Source organism: Bombina bombina, chromosome 5, assembly GCF_027579735.1.
Source record: "Bombina bombina isolate aBomBom1 chromosome 5, aBomBom1.pri, whole genome shotgun sequence".
NCBI lineage: Eukaryota > Metazoa > Chordata > Amphibia > Anura > Bombinatoridae > Bombina > Bombina bombina.
The window spans coordinates 512,115,479-512,133,161 of NC_069503.1; positions in this window are offsets into that span (position 1 = coordinate 512,115,479).

Genomic DNA, 17,683 nt, shown 5'->3' on the forward strand with positions numbered 1-17,683 from the left:
TCATAAAGATTAACGTTTTACAGTGTTATGACATACTGAATTTATGTTCCTCCATATTTGCTTTAATTCTCCTTATCCTGAAGTTGATAATATTAAGGACTGAAATCTCTCATTAACAATACCTGTGGTAAGAAGGAGGAGACTTAATTTAACCACCACTCAGATACAATTGCATCTTTTCCACATAACCTGTGAGTATACCTGTCCAAGTAAATAACACCTTGTTACTTGTGACTTCAAACTCACACCAGTTTTATTACTTATAACCGTTATTCCTAAGAGGTATCAGTTCTCATTGCTCATTGGGAATTGCATAAATAGGAATACCTACATTCAATCATTTATCCTAATAGAGGGATTTAGAGTTATTGCAATGTGCTTATATTTGTGCTGCAAAAACAAATATACTTCTATCTGCTAAATATACTTACATAGTTCAAATAAAATTGGGATTAACATCTCGCAATAATATTGACTTATATTTATGCTGCAAAAATTTTTTGCTTTAAAAAATGCCTTTAAATGAAATGATTATATTCTGCTAAGCCAGTCACCACTTACAAGGTGTCCCATAAACACTGGTCCTACACTAACCAGTTTCCACACTGCAGCAAGTCATGTCTACACAGTGTTTAGCTTTCTAGCTTATTAAGTATATTTATCAGGAACACACCTGGGCTGGGTGGCGTGCAGTAACCAAAGGGGAGGGATTTGGTCAGCTCCCTATTTAAGAAATACAACAAAGGGGGTGTTTTGGTTACGCACACCACAAAAGGACTGTTTAATCTTAACACACATATTGTGGGAGTGCTACCAAAGTGACCAAAACAATTACAAAACAACAAAAAATATTGGTGCACATCCAACCACTTAAGTCCACTCTTTCATGGCATATTTGTATATGCTTCTGTCTGCCAAATATACTTACATAGCTTCTAATAAGATTGGGATAAACATCTCGCAATAATATGAGCTTATATTTGTGCTGCAAAAACAAATATACTTCTATCTGCTAAATATACTTACATAGTTCAAATAAAATTGGGATTAACATCTCACAATAATATTGACTTATATTTATGCTGCAAAAATGTTTTGCTTTAAAAAATGCCTTTAAATGAAATGGGATCTTAGTCACACAATATGATTATATTCTGCTAAGCCAGTCACCACTTACAAGGTGTCCCATAAAGACTGGTCCTACACTAACCAGTTTCCACACTGCAGCAAGTCATGTCTACACAGTGTGAAGCTTTCTAGCTTATTAAGTATATTTATCAGGAACACACCTGGGCTGGGTGGCATGCAGTAACCAAAGGGGAGGGATTTGGTCAGCTCCCTATTTAAGAAATACAACAAAGGTTTTTTTTGGTTACGCACACCACAAAAGGACTGTTTAATCTTAACACAGATATTGTGGGAGTGCTACCAAAGTGACCAAAACAATTACAAAACAACAACAAAAAATATTGGAAACTGGTTAGTGTAGGATCAGTCTTTATGGGACACCTTGTAAGTGGTGACTGGCTTAGCAGAATATGATCATATTGTGTGACTAGGATCCCATTTCATTTAAAGGCATTTTTTAAAGCAAAAATTTGTTGCAGCATAAATATAAGTCAATATTATTGCGAGATGTTAATCCCAATTTTATTTGAACTATGTAAGTATACAGGGAGTGCAGAATTATTAGGCAAATGAGTATTTTGACCACATCATCCTCTTTATGCATGTTGTCTTACTCCAAGCTGTATAGGCTCGAAAGCCTACTACCAATTAAGCATATTAGGTGATGTGCATCTCTGTAATGAGAAGGGGTGTGGTCTAATGACATCAACACCCTATATCAGGTGTGCATAATTATTAGGCAACTTCCTTTCCTTTGGCAAAATGGGTCAAAAGAAGGACTTGACAGGCTCAGAAAAGTAAAAAATAGTGAGATATCTTGCAGAGGGATGCAGCACTCTTAAAATTGCAAAGCTTCTGAAGCGTGATCATCAAACAATCAAGCGTTTCATTCAAAATAGTCAACAGAGTTGCAAGAAGCGTGTGGAAAAACCAAGGCGCAAAATAACTGCCCATGAACTGAGAAAAGTCAAGCGTGCAGCTGCCAAGATGCCACTTGCCACCAGTTTGGCCATATTTCAGAGCTGCAACATCACTGGAGTGCCCAAAAGCACAAGGTGTGCAATACTCAGAGACATGGCCAAGGTAAGAAAGGCTGAAAGACGACCACCACTGAACAAGACACACAAGCTGAAACGTCAAGACTGGGCCAAGAAATATCTCAAGACTGATTTTTCTAAGGTTTTATGGACTGATGAAATGAGAGTGAGTCTTGATGGGCCAGATGGATGGGCCCGTGGCTGGATTGATAAAGGGCAGAGAGCTCCAGTCCGACTCAGACGCCAGCAAGGTGGAGGTGGAGTACTGGTTTGGGCTGGTATCATCAAAGATGAGCTTGTGGGGCCTTTTCGGGTTGAGGATGGAGTCAAGCTCAACTCCCAGTCCTACTGCCAGTTTCTGGAAGACACCTTCTTCAAGCAGTGGTACAGAAAGAAGTCTGCATCCTTCAAGAAAAACATGATTTTCATGCAGGACAATGCTCCATCACACGCGTCCAAGTACTCCACAGCGTGGCTGGCAAGAAAGGGTATAAAAGAAGAAAATCTAATGACATGGCCTCCTTGTTCACCTGATCTGAACCCCATTGAGAACCTGTGGTCCATCATCAAATGTGAGATTTACAAGGAGGGAAAACAGTACACCTCTCTGAACAGTGTCTGGGAGGCTGTGGTTGCTGCTGCACGCAATGTTGATGGTGAACAGATCAAAACACTGACAGAATCCATGGATGGCAGGCTTTTGAGTGTCCTTGCAAAGAAAGGTGGTTATATTGGTCACTGATTTGTTTTTGTTTTGTTTTTGAATGTCAGAAATGTATATTTGTGAATGTTGAGATGTTATATTGGTTTCACTGGTAAAAATAAATAATTGAAATGGGTATATATTTGTTTTTTGTTAAGTTGCCTAATAATTATGCACAGTAATAGTCACCTGCACACACAGATATCCCCCTAAAATAGCTATAACTAAAAACAAACTAAAAACTACTTCCAAAACTATTCAGCTTTGATATTAATGAGTTTTTTGGGTTCATTGAGAACATGGTTGTTGTTCAATAATAAAATTAATCCTCAAAAATACAACTTGCCTAATAATTCTGCACTCCCTGTATTTAGCAGATAGAAGTATATTTGTTTTTGCAGCACAAATACAAGCACATATTATTGCGAGATGTTTATCCCAATCTTATTAGAAGCTATGTAAGTATATTTGGCAGACAGAAGCATATACAAATATTTGTATTTGGTAGCACTCCCACAATGTGTGTGTTAAGATTAAACAGTCCTTTGTGGTGTGCGTAACCAAAAAACCCCTTTGTTGTATATATATATATATATCATCGGTATTGCTACTTTGCTGAAATTGCATCACCACATGGTCTCTTCAAAAGACCACTTCAGGCCATAAAAACTATTACCTGATACTAACAAACAAATGTTTTAGCTAAATTATAAATTGAATTAGCAGACAAATGGAACTGAGACAGATTTCAGGATGTACCCTGGTGTGTTATCTGATGCACAAGACACCTTAGCTAGGAATTGTTTACTCTCGGGACATGAACTGAGCTTTTAACCATCCCAAAAGGACAATGGAAAAATGACACTCCTGCATATCAATTATAATACACAACTCAGTAGTCACAACTCAATAATTGAGTTAACTTGTAACTCAAAATATAAGAAGTGGGAAATAACATGAAATAACTTGTGTATATAATAAATCCATATAATATCCAGAACATGATACAAAATGTATGGTATAGGAGGTCCTGCAATGATTAATATATACACTAGAGAGTGAATTATAAACACTAACACTATTGATTAAGAAATACCTATTATACATCCAGATATGGTAAAGAGATACTGTAAGTACATTACTGCAAATTAAAAAGATTAGAAAATATCAAAACAATATTTAATTATGTAATTCACTGAACCCCGATTTGTAACGTTAATAATCTCTGCTGGAGATTATTAAAGTTATATCTCTACATATATATATATATATATATATATATATATATATATATATATATATATATATATATATACTAGTCGATAAGCCTGCCCAGAGGGCAGTCTAATTATTTTTTAAACTACAGATGTAGAAACATCCTATTTTGTAACTCTTCTTTTATATAAATATTTAAGCTATATGTGTAGCAATACTATAATTATAATGGACTACTGTCTTAAATATCGCAACAAACATAATTAAACTAATAACCCCTAAACCGCAAAACCCCCACATCGCAATAAACCTACTTAACTTATTAACCCATTAAACCGCCAAAACCCACAACGCAAATAACTATTTAAATAACTAAGCACCCTAACCCAACACCCCCTTAAATTAACCCAAATTACCTAAACTAATAAATTCTAAAGTTACAAATTTTTTTAAAATAAGTCTACAAAAAATAAAAAATGGCTAACATTACAGAAAATTAAAAATCAAATTACCAAATTTTACAAAATTAAACCTAATCCCTATGAAAATAAAAAAGCCCGCCCAAAATAAAAACACCCCCTACTCTAAGAATAAACTACCAGTAGCCCTTAAAAAGGCTTTTTGCAGGACTTTGCCCCAAGATAATCAGATCTTTTACAAAAAATACACAAAGTCCCCCCCTAACAGTAAACCACTCCACCCGCCAAACTCCCCTAAAATAAAAGAACCTAACACTAAAAAACCTAAACTACCCATTGCCATGAAAATGGCATTTGTTTGGGTATTGCCCTTTAAAGGGCATTTAGCTCTTTTACTGCCCATCCCTAATCTAAATAAAAGAACCCCCCCCCCCAAAAAAAAACCTTAAATAAATCTAAGTCTAACCCCCAGGTTGCTACTCACCGTTCCTGAAGTCCGGCGGAGAAGGTCCTGTTCCAGGCGTTGAAGTCTTCTTCCAAGTGGCAACCTCTTCTTTCTTTACCATTACCTCTACTGATTCTCGTTTCAGTACTGGTTTGGCTATCTGCTATATGTGGATGAGTGTCTTTTGGTAAGTATGTTTCATTTATTTAAGACACTCTCAGCTATGGTTTGGTACTTTGTATATAAAGTTCTAAATATATGTTTATACTTATATTTGCCATGATTCAGGTTTATCAGTATATTTTCCTTTTTTGCAGACTGTCAGTTTCATATTTGGGAAATGCATTTAAAAAGAATATTTTTACCTGAGGTTTTCAATTGATTCTTTTTTCTAAATTGCGGACTGTATTTGGCTTGCGTGAGTGCAAAATGCTATAATTTATTGCGTCATTCTTGGCACAAGACTTTTTTGGATCGAGAATTACGTTTCTTTACACAAATTCGTAACTTCCGGCATCTTAGTTGACGCCGAGTCTTTTCACGAGGTTGCATCATCTATGACGCTCATGTTTGTTGCGGACGTTTTTGGCGCCAAAAAATATTTTCAGTTGTGGGCATCATACTTGACGCCAAACTGTTTGTCATTATTTAAGACTTCATTTCCTTTTGCCTCTGTTCCTTTTTTTCTTTGTCAGAGGCCTATTCTGTTTGCATTTTTCCCATTCCTGAAACTGTCATATAAGGAAATAGATAATTTTGCTTTATATGTTGTTTTTTCTCTTACATATTGCAAGATGTCTCAATCTGATCCTGTTTCAGAATCTACTACTGGAATCCTGCTGCCTGATATCGGTTCTACCAAAGCTAAGTGCATTTGTTGTAAACTTGTAGTAACTGTTCCTCCGGCTGTAGTTTGTAATAGTTGTCATGATAAACTTTTACATGCAGAGAATATTTCCATCAGTAGTGTTGCATTACCTGTTGCTGGTCCATCAACATCTAATGTTCAGGATATTCCTGTCAATTTGAGAGAATTTATTTCTGATTCCATTCAGAAGGCTTTGTCTGCCATTCCGCCTTCTAATAAACGTAAAAGGTCTTTTAAAACTTCTCATACAGTTGATGACTTTTCAAATGACCAACAACATACTGATTTATCTATCTCTGATGAGGATCTGTCTGATTCAGAGGATCCTGCCTCAGATATTGATACTGACAAATCTTCATATTTATTTAAAATGGAGTATATTCGTTCTTTATTGAAGGAAGTGTTGATTGCTTTAGATATAGAGGAGTCTAGTCCTCTTGATACTAAAACTAGTAAACGTTTAAATTCGGTTTATAAACCACATGTTGTTATTCCAGAGGTTTTTCCAGTCCCTGATTCCATTTCAGATATGATTTCAAAGAAATGGAATAGAATGGGTACTTATTTTACTCCTTCAAGGTTTAAGAAATTGTATCCTTTGCCTACTGATAGATTGGAGTTTTGGGAAAAGATCCCCAAAGTTGATGGGGCCATCTCTACTCTTGCTAAGCGTACTACTATTCCTATGGAAGACAGTACTTATTTTAAAGATCCTTTAGATAGGAAACTTGAATCCTATCTAAGGAAGGCTTATTTATGTTCAGGTCATCTTCTTAGGCCTGCTATTTCTTTGGCTGATGTTGCAGCTGCTTCAACTTTTTGGTTGGAAACTTTAGCGCAACAAGTATCAGACCATAATATGTATAGCATTGTTAAGTTAATTCAACATGCTAATAATTTTGTTTGTGATACCATTTTTTATTTAATCAGAATTGATGTTAGATATATGTCTTTAGCTATTTTAGCTAGAAGAGCTTTATGGCTTAAATCTTGGAATGCTGATATGACTTCTAGTCTATTTGTTATCTTTTCTGGTTCTAGGAAAGGTCAGAAGGCTTCTGCTGTTGCCTTGGCTTCGTGGTTAAAGCTTTTGATTCATCACTCTTATTTGGAGTCGGGTAAATCCCCGCCTCAGAGGATTACGGCTCATTCTACTAGGTCTGATTCCACTTCCTGGGCTTTTAAGAATTAAGCTTCAGTTGATCAGATTTGCAAAGCAGCAACTTGGTCTTCTTTGCATACATTTACTAAATTCTACCATTTTGATGTTTTTTCTTCTTCAGAAGCAGTTTTTGGTAGAAAAGTTCTTCAGGCAGCTGTTTCAGTTTGATTCTTCTGCTCAATATTTCAGTTTTTTTCTTTTTCTTTATAATATTAAAACTTATGATTTGGGTTGTGGATTAATTTTTTTCAGCGGAATTGGATGTCTTTATTTTTATCCCTCCCTCTCTAGTGACTCTTGAGTAGAGTTCCATATCTTGGGTATTTGCTTTCCCATACGTAACTAGCTCGTGGACTCTTGCCAATTACATGAAAGAAAACATAATTTATGTAAGAATTTACCTGATAAATTCATTTCTTTAATATTAGCAAGAGTCCATGAGGCCCACCCTTTTTATGGTGGTTATGATTTTTTTGTATAAAGCACAATTATTCCAATTCCTTTGTTGATGCTTTTTTACTCCTTTATCACCCCACTACTTGGCTATTCGTTAACTGAATTATGGGTGTGGTGAGGGGTGTATTTATAGGCATTTTGAGGTTTAGGAAACTTTGTCCCTCCTGGTAGGATTGTATATTCCATACGTCACTAGATCATGGACTCTTGCCAATACGAAAGAAATGAATTTATCAGGTAAATTCTTACATAAATTATGTTTTTTTTTGTTTGTTTTTTAAATACTTGATGCGGGCGGTTAGTTTTTTTTTTTAATACTTGATGAGGGCGGTTAGTTTTTTTTTCTTTTAATACTTGGGGCCCGATCCGATATGCAGCGTCACCCGCAAAAGCCGGCGACGCCAAATTTTGTGCCGGTTTGGTATTCTATATACGGCGTAACCTAGAAGTTACGCTCGTATATTTCTGCCTTCGCCTGTAGTTTTTTGGGCCATAGACAGGTATACCAAACCCGCGCAGTTTGGTATCCAATATACAGCGCAAGGACTTACGTGGCGAAAATGGAGAAATCTTACTCCATTTTCACCTCGCCACAAAATGCAGCCGTAGTAAGCCTTACGCTGTGTATTGGAGCCCCGTAACTCCCTAAACTACCTGCCAAATAAAACCTAACACCTAACGCATGCACAATGTCTATCTACCTGTCAACCGCGATCCCCCGCCGCAATCCCTAATAAAGTATTTAACCGCTCCTGGACCCCGCCGCCACCTACATTAAATGTATAACCCCCTAATATGAGCCCCTTACACCGTCGCCATCTACTTTACATACCCCCTAATGTGAGCCCCTTACACCGCCACCATCTACATTACATACCCCCTAATGTGAGCTCCTACCCCGCTGCCAGCTATATTAAAATTATTAACCCCTAATCTAATCCCCCTAAAGTAATCACCTCTATTACCAGCCCTTAAAAGGGCCTTTTGCGTGACATTGCCCCAAAGTAACAGCTCTATTGCCAGCCCTTAAAAGGGCTTTTTGCAGGGCATTTCCCCAAAGTTAATTAATTAATATTATTAATTAAAATATTCCTATTTAAATCTAAATACTTACCTATAAAATAAATCCTAAGATAGCTACAATATAATTAATAATTTACATTGTAGCTATTTTAGGGTTTATATTTATTTTACAGGTAACTTGGTATTTATTTTAACTAGGTACAATAGCTATTAAATAGTTAATAACTATTTAATAGCTACCTTGTTAAAATAATTACCAATTTACCTGTAAAATAAATCCTAACCTAAGTTACAAATACACCTACACTATCAATAAATTAAATAAACTACAAAACTCTAAACTAAAATACAATTAAATACACTAAACTAAATTACAAAAAAATAAAAAAAGATTACAAGAATTTTAAGCTAATTACACCTATTCTAAGCCCCCTAATAAAATAATAAAGCCCCCAAAATAAAAAAAAATTTCCCTACCCTATTCTAAATGACAAAAGTTAACAGCTCTATTACCAGCCCTTAAAAGGGCCTTTTGCGGGGCATGCCCCAAAGTAAACAGCTCTTTTGCCTGTAAAAAAACCCGACAATACCACCCCCCAACATTACAACCCACCACCCACCACTCCGATCAGCCAATAGAATGCGAGCTCAATCTGATTGGCTGATTGGATCAGCCAATCGGATTGAACTTCAATCTGATTGATTGATTGAATCAGCCAATCAGATTTTCTTACCTTAATTCCGATTGGCTGATACAATCCTATCAGCCAATCGGAATTCGACGGACGCCATCTTGGATGACGTAATTTAAAGGAAACTTAATTCGTCGTTCAGTCGTCGGGCCAGATGGATGTTCCGCGTCGGAGGGCCGAAGAAAGAAGATTGAAGATGCCGCTTGGAGGAAAACTTCGCCCCGATGGAGGACCTCTTCTTTGCCGCTTGGATGAAGACATCGCCGGGATGGAAGACTTCTTCTTTGCCGCTTGGATGAAGAAATCGCCGGGATTGAAGACTTCTTCTTTGCCGCTTGGATGAAGACATCGCCCGGATTGGACGAAGAGTTCGGCCCGGCTGGGTGAAGACGACTCAAGGTAGAGAGATCTTCTGGGGCTTAGTGTTAGGTTTTTTTAAGGTGGGTTTGGGTGGGTTTAGAGTAGGGGTATGTGGGTGGTGGGTTGTAATGTTGGGGGTGGTATTGTGTTTTTTTTACAGGCAAAAGAGCTGTTTACTTTGGGGCATGCCCCGCAAAAGACCCTTTTAAGGGCTGGTAATAGAGCTGTTAACTTTTGTAATTTAGAATAGGGTAGGGAAATTTCTTTCATGTAAGCAAGAGTCCATGAGCTAGTGACGTATGGGATATACATTCCTACCAGGAGGGGCAAAGTTTCCCAAACCTCAAAATGCCTATAAATACACCCCTCACCACACCCACAAATCAGTTTTACAAACTTTGCCTCCCGTGGAGGTGGTGAAGTAAGTTTGTGCTAGATTCTACGTTGATATGCGCTCCGCAGCAGGTTGGAGCCCGGTTTTCCTCTCAGCGTGCAGTGAATGTCAGAGGGATGTGAAGAGAGTATTGCCTATTTGAATTCAATGATCTCCTTCTACGGGGTCTATTTCATAGGTTCTCTGTTATCGGTCGTAGAGATTCATCTCTTACCTCCCTTTTCAGATCGACGATATACTCTTATATATACCATTGCCTCTACTGATTCTCGTTTCAGTACTGGTTTTACTTTCTACTACATGTAGATGAGTGTCCTGGGGTTGTACGACACTCTCTGACGTGGTGGACAGACCACCATCGTTTAGTTCCCTCCCTCTCTAGTGACTCTTGCGTGGAAGATCCACATCTTGGGTATTCATTATCCCATACATCACTAGCTCATGGACTCTTGCTAATTACATGAAAGAAAACATAATTTATGTAAGAACTTACCTGATAAATTCATTTCTTTCATATTAGCAAGAGTCCATGAGGCCCACCCTTTTTTTGGTGGTTATGATTTTTTTGTATAAAGCACAATTATTCCAATTCCTTATTTTTTATGCTTTCGAACTTTTTTCTTATAACCCCACTTCTTGGCTATGCGTTAAACTGATTTGTGGGTGTGGTGAGGGGTCTATTTATAGGCATTTTGAGGTTTGGGAAACTTTGCCCCTCCTGGTAGGAATGTATATCCCATACGTCACTAGCTCATGGACTCTTGCTAATATGAAAGAAATGAATTTATCAGGTAAGTTCTTACATAAATTATGTTTTTTTTATTTTGGAGGGCTTTATTATTTTATTAGGGGGCTTAGAATAGGTGTAATTAGCTTAAAATTCTTGTAATCTTTTTTTATTTTTTGTAATTTAGTGTTTGTTTTTTTTGTAATTTAGTTTAGTGTATTTAATTGTATTTTAGTTTAGAGATTTGTAGTTTATTTAATTTATTGATAGTGTAGGTGTATTTGTAACTTAGGTTAGGATTTATTTTACAGGTAAATTGGTAATTATTTTAACAAGGTAGCTATTAAATAGTTATTAACTATTTAATAGCTATTGTGCCTAGTTAAAATAAATGCCAAGTTACCTGTAAAATAAATATAAACCCTAAAATAGCTACAATGTAATTATTAATTATATTGTAGCTATCTTAGGGTTTATTTTATAGGTAAGTATTTAGATTTAAATAGGAATATTTTAATTAATAATATTAATATTAATTAGATTTATTTTAATAAGAATTTAGTTAGGGGTGTTAGAGTTAGATAGGGTTATTATACTTAATATATATATAATATAATAACGATATTAACTATATTAACCCTAATATAATTAGGGTTAATATAGTTAATATATATAATATAATAACTATATTAACTATATTAACTGTATTAACCCTAATATAATTAGGGTTAATACAGTTAATATAGATGGCGGCGGTGTAGGGGGGTCAGATTAGGGGTTAATCTATTTAATATAGGTGGCGGCGGTGTAGGGGGGTTAGATTAGGGGTTAATATATTTCATATAGGTGGCGGCGGTGTAGGGGGATTAGATTAGGGGTTAATGTATTTAATATAGGTGGCGGCGGTGTAGGGGGATTAGATTAGGGGTTAATACATTTATTATAGGTGACGGCGGTGTAGGGGATTTAGATTATAGGCAAAAGAGCTGTTTACTTTGTGACAATGCCCCGCCAAAAGCCCTTTTAAGGGCTGGTAAAAGAGCTGATTACTTTGGGGCAAATCCCCGCAAAAAGCCCTTTTAAGGGCTGGCAATAGAGCTGTTTATAAACCGGACTGATCTAATACCGGAAACCCCGGTATACTTTGACTTATTCAAGACTTTGTGCTTTCATCTTTGGAGAGAGCGTAATATTGCAGTGTTAAGCAGAGAAGAACTGTGTCTCTGCATCCACTATCTTTGAATCACTTTGTTTAATACCTCATAGTGTTGAGGATTTTAAATGTAAGCAGGTATTTGTGAGAGAGCGTGTTTAGCAATAAAATATGTGTTTTTAAAAACAATATCACACTATTTGAGCCTTTCTTTTTTCTATATGCTGTGGGAGATCGTGCCATATTTCGGAGGAGCCATACTTTAAAAGGCTGAAGAAGTATCGATTACAAACCCACTGAAGTTTCTCTCACACCCCAAAGAGGAGAGCTGAATGCCATAAGAGGAATCCTCTACTGTGCGGATCACTTACCTCATAGGATTGAGGTTTGTTCCTGTAAGTTTGCACTTCACATAGATTTACCGCTAATTGTGGAATATTCCGTTTCAGCAATTGGGCATATAAATGCACTATATTTATGCACTGTGCTATCTGCTTTTACCATAACATTTCTATGTGTTTATTCATATGAATAACGTGTATATCATTATTTTACTGTGGTTGATATTCTGACATTCAGTTTTTCACCTTTTACCATATATACCATCTCTGAGCAACCAGCGCTATTTTATGTCCACTTTTTGACCTTTTGTTGTACCATATATACATATATATTTATATTTGCTCCATTGCTTTGCGACTTACCCACTTCGCTGTGCTAGTTCTCATGAGAAGGAGGCTCCCATTGGAACCTATGGAAGCGTTCTCTTGTGAGTGCTTACGTGCAATGCGAACGCGAGGTTGTTGTTAGCATTGCACCTCACTTGAGGAAGCGATATATTTTGCTCTCAACTTGTAATCTGACCCTTAAAAAAGTAATAATTAATATATTTTATAATCCTGGGTATACTCATTGCAATATAAATAGGAAACTATCAATAATAAAAATGATCACATGAAGATATATATGTATATCTGTGTATGTATCTATCCATATAGATAACTGAATAATATACATACATTTTAAATAGGCCAAAAGGATTTACTTCATGCCCAATTTTGCCCCTTATGTCTTATTATAATTATAGAATTTAGGTGTATGAAATAATAATTCCAAAAAAATATCTCAATATCAACCCCCAAAATTTATAGACACATTTATAACACAAAACTATACAACAGGGAGATCTGACCAAATGCTATGACCAGACTGCATAAAGTAAAATTTTACACACATTTTGTAAGAGGGATTTTTAAAGAAACTACTTGAGACATAACACAGAAAGAAACAGACACACACAGACAGATCCCAGGCCCAAGAATCCCACAGACCTAGGCACACTACGAAAGGGACAGTTCACTCAAAAATGTTCTCCCCTTTAAATTGTTCCCAATTATCCATTTTACCTGCTGTAGTATATTAAATTGTTTACAAGTAGCTCCTTTACCCCTATTTCAGCATATGAAATAGCTGATTTAGCCTGTGGTATCACAACCTATAGTAAAAGTTATATACTGGAGTATATGCTATTGACAGACTATGCAAACACAACCAGCAGAAGAAATTACACTCTCAGTGTGGTACAGGATAGTTTACGTGATAAAATGTTAATTTCCCATTGTCCTTTCTAAGTATTGAGCTTTGCTTTACAAACAGATATAAGATAAGGAAGCAAGTCTGTTGTGAATAAAAGTAATAACATAATGAGATCTGATATTACCTGAAGCTCAACCCATTGTAATAGGCTGTGGTTTAAAAGCACAAAACCAGCTACTTCATATACACAAATAAACCTGAAAATGCAAATTCTCAAACATTTTATACTCTGCAGCTGGTATAACAAGTAATTAAAAATACATTAATTGGAAAACAATGTTACGGTGTACTGTCCCTTTAAGCTAAGGGATGCTAACCAACACCTTGAAAGAGACATCACACAAGAGAGACACAAGACACTGAAGGGGAGAAATCCATCCTGAGGCAGATACAGGGGCCCACACAGACACCCAAAGAGCTAGAGACGCAGGACCACACACAGACCCACAGAGGCAGGAAGCGGAAGGGAGCTGACCAAGTCCTGAAAGCAACATCCTGAGAGGAAGTATAAAGCAATTTAATATTACTTGTGTATTTGCTTTATTTTAAGTTTCTTCTAAAATAGGTTTTACATGGTTGTTAGAATTTGCTTATAGGTATTTAAAACAGCGTGAAAAATTACAATTTCTATTTTACAAGAATTTAAGCATTTATTTGAGAGTAGTATTGATATAGGGTATTGAAAATATATTGGTACATGTGTATTTGGAAAAAAAATTAAATTATTATTGTGACCAAAAGCGTTTTTTTAAATTTCTCCATAACAGTATGGCATATTTTATTTTATTTATAAGTATTTATTCTCAGAATAATACAGTTACCTCTGTATTGAATTAGTATAATATTATTATTATTATTATTACATCTACTGAGACGGAATGGTTTACTGATAAATACTACTGATCTGTTAGTGTTGTTACAAAGCTTTTTAATTGATGTACGTGACTTAGACTTACTTGGCTAGAATGTGCTAATCAGATATTATCTTGTGTTCGCTGGCAAATACAATTGATCAATTGAATTGTAGTAAAGCTTTTAATTGTGTTTTTTGGATTATAGTCATTTAATCAATATTTGGTCATATTGTTTTTATAAATGGTTAAAGGACCACTGTAAGCTAATATAAACTACGCTGTTTACATTTTTATCTTAAACAAGCACATTTTCAATAAGATGTCATTACTAAATATTTTCCTGATTGCTGTAATTGCCGTTTTTAAAAATATTTTTTTCCGAACCCACTCTGTGGGTATCTGTTGCTAATATACAATCCTGTATGACACCCGTGGTTTGAATATGGCGCAGAAATTTCTCACTGCGCATGCGCTAGATTGCGCAGCATCATCGTCAACATCACTCCCTTCCAGACCGGCCTCGACATTGTAGACCCACTATATCGATCTTACACAATTAGATCCGGCAGCGCATTGACAGGTAAGGTATTCAGTGTAGAAAGCCTGGAGAGCCTATAACATCGATTTAGGTCTCAAATGCGCATGTGTTATTCCCATCTTGATTCTGGGAATGCGCTATTGGTGCAGATTTTGTGCACATGAAAATGGGGAACAGTTCTAATGATAATTATATGCATAAACTTAGAATCCTATTGGTTCTTGATTAAATACACGTAGGTCAAAAAAATAATGGGCTGGATATCATGACGACATTGTTAAAAAATAAAATTCGTTTTTTTTAAGTAAATGAGGCTTCGATTTCCAAGACTTATAGGTTGGTAAGTTTACTTTAATACATGGTTGTTAGAATATGTGTTTTGGTTAGACAAAATCGGGCAAAAGTTTGTAATCCTTTAATGTTACTAAGTTGCTATGATTGTTACAAAGTTTTCATTGTTACAAAGTTTTAATTATTGCGTCATTGCTATTTAATCAAGATTTGGTTATCAAGAAAATAATATGGCGTTATTATACATAGTGTAACAGATAATTGGATCGAGATAAATATAATTTGCATGATTTATTGTCTGTCTGTATTTATTAATATATCATTAAACACTTTTTTTTATTATAATTGAGTCCTTTAATAATTGCACAAGTCATCTCTCTCCATTCATATCACCAACTATATAAAATAAATTAGGAATTTGACATTTTAATGATATTTTATCATTATTACATTAATAAACCCGCTAACAGAACGAAAATGACAAATAGTTTTTTTTCTTTCCCTTAGACTTCTTGTCCTGATAAAGAAAATCTCCTTTACCACCAGTCACAGTAGAGATTATGGAATCTAGACCAGGCTCAAACACAAAAAAATCTAGATTTGAAAAAATCTCTGACCAAGATTTGACCCATAAAGCTCTTTGGGTCAAAACTGATGAGGCCATATTTTTGGCATTAATTCGAATTATATCATCAATAGCATCACAGATAAAAAAAAAAAAAGATCTGCTCAGAAACATTGTCACACCATCAGTAGCAGCCGACGCAACACAAGCAATACTGATAGTAGGTTTGAACATGTAACCCACTTGTAAAAAATGCTCTTTTGTGAAAAGACTCTAATTTGCTATTCATAGGGTCTCTAAAAAAATGTTCTATCCTCTAATGGAATAGTACAGGGAGTGCAGAATTATTAGGCAACTTAACAAAAAACAAATATATACCCATTTCAATTATTTATTTTTACCAGTGAAACCAATATAACATCTCAACATTCACAAATATACATTTCTGATATTCAAAAACAAAACAAAAACAAATCAGTGACCAATATAGCCACCTTTCTTTGAAAGGACACTCAAAAGCCTGCCATCCATGGATTCTGTCAGTGTTTTGATCTGTTCACCATCAACATTGCGTGCAGCAGCAACCACAGCCTCCCAGACACTGTTCAGAGAGGTGTACTGTTTTCCCTCCTTGTAAATCTCACATTTGATGATGGACCACAGGTTCTCAATGGGGTTCAGATCAGGTGAACAAGGAGGCCATGTCATTAGATTTTCTTCTTTTATACCCTTTCTTGCCAGCCACGCTGTGGAGTACTTGGACGCGTGTGATGGAGCATTGTCCTGCATGAAAATCATGTTTTTCTTGAAGGATGCAGACTTCTTCCTGTACCACTGCTTGAAGAAGGTGTCTTCCAGAAACTGGCAGTAGGACTGGGAGTTGAGCTTGACTCCATCCTCAACCCGAAAAGGCCCCACAAGCTCATCTTTGATGATACCAGCCCAAACCAGTACTCCACCTCCACCTTGCTGGCGTCTGAGTCGGACTGGAGCTCTCTGCCCTTTACCAATCCAGCCACGGACCCATCCATCTGGCCCATCAAGACTCACTCTCATTTCATCAGTCCATAAAACCTTAGAAAAATCAGTCTTGAGATATTTCTTGGCCCAGTCTTGACGTTTCAGCTTGTGTGCCTTGTTCAGTGGTGGTCGTCTTTCAGCCTTTCTTACCTTGGCCATGTCTCTGAGTATTGCACACCTTGTGCTTTTGGGCAATCCAGTGATGTTGCAGCTCTGAAATATGGCCAAACTGGTGGCAAGTGGCATCTTGGCAGCTGCACGCTTGACTTTTCTCAGTTCATGGGCAGTTATTTTGCGCCTTGGTTTTTCCACACACTTCTTGCGACCCTGTTGACTATTTTGAATGAAACGCTTGATTGTTCGATGATCACGCTTCAGAAGCTTTGCAATTTTAAGAGTGCTGCATCCCTCTGCAAGATATCTCACTATTTTTGACTTTTCTGAGCCTGTCAAGTCCTTCTTTTGACCCATTTTGCCAAAGGAAAGGAAGTTGCCTAATAATTATGCACACCTGATATAGGGTGTTGATGTCATCAGACCACACCCCTTCTCATTACAGAGATGCACATCACCTAATATGCTTAATTGGTAGTAGGCTTTCGAGCCTATACAGCTTGGAGTAAGACAACATGCATAAAGAGGATGATGTGGTCAAAATACTAATTTGCCTAATAATTCTGCACTCCCTGTAGTGATAAAGGGGAAATTGCACCATCCACCTTAGATATGGTTTCCCAAAGCTCTATAATAGAAGCCCATAAGGGAAACATTCTCTTGAACGCTGAAGATTGATTAAAAAGAAGATCAAGCTTAGACCACTCTTTGGTAATTACCTCAGTAATCACCTCTAGAACAGGAAAAACCTAAGGAGCTTTAACAAAAAGTTTGAAAATCGAATTCAATCATTTAATGGGTTTTTCCTCAGAAGGCTAGGGTCTTGCACCACTATAGCACATACAACCTCCTTTAATCAAGTGCAAAGCTTGAACACAAAAGAGGGGGATTCTGTATCCTTATCAGCAACTGACACCTGATCA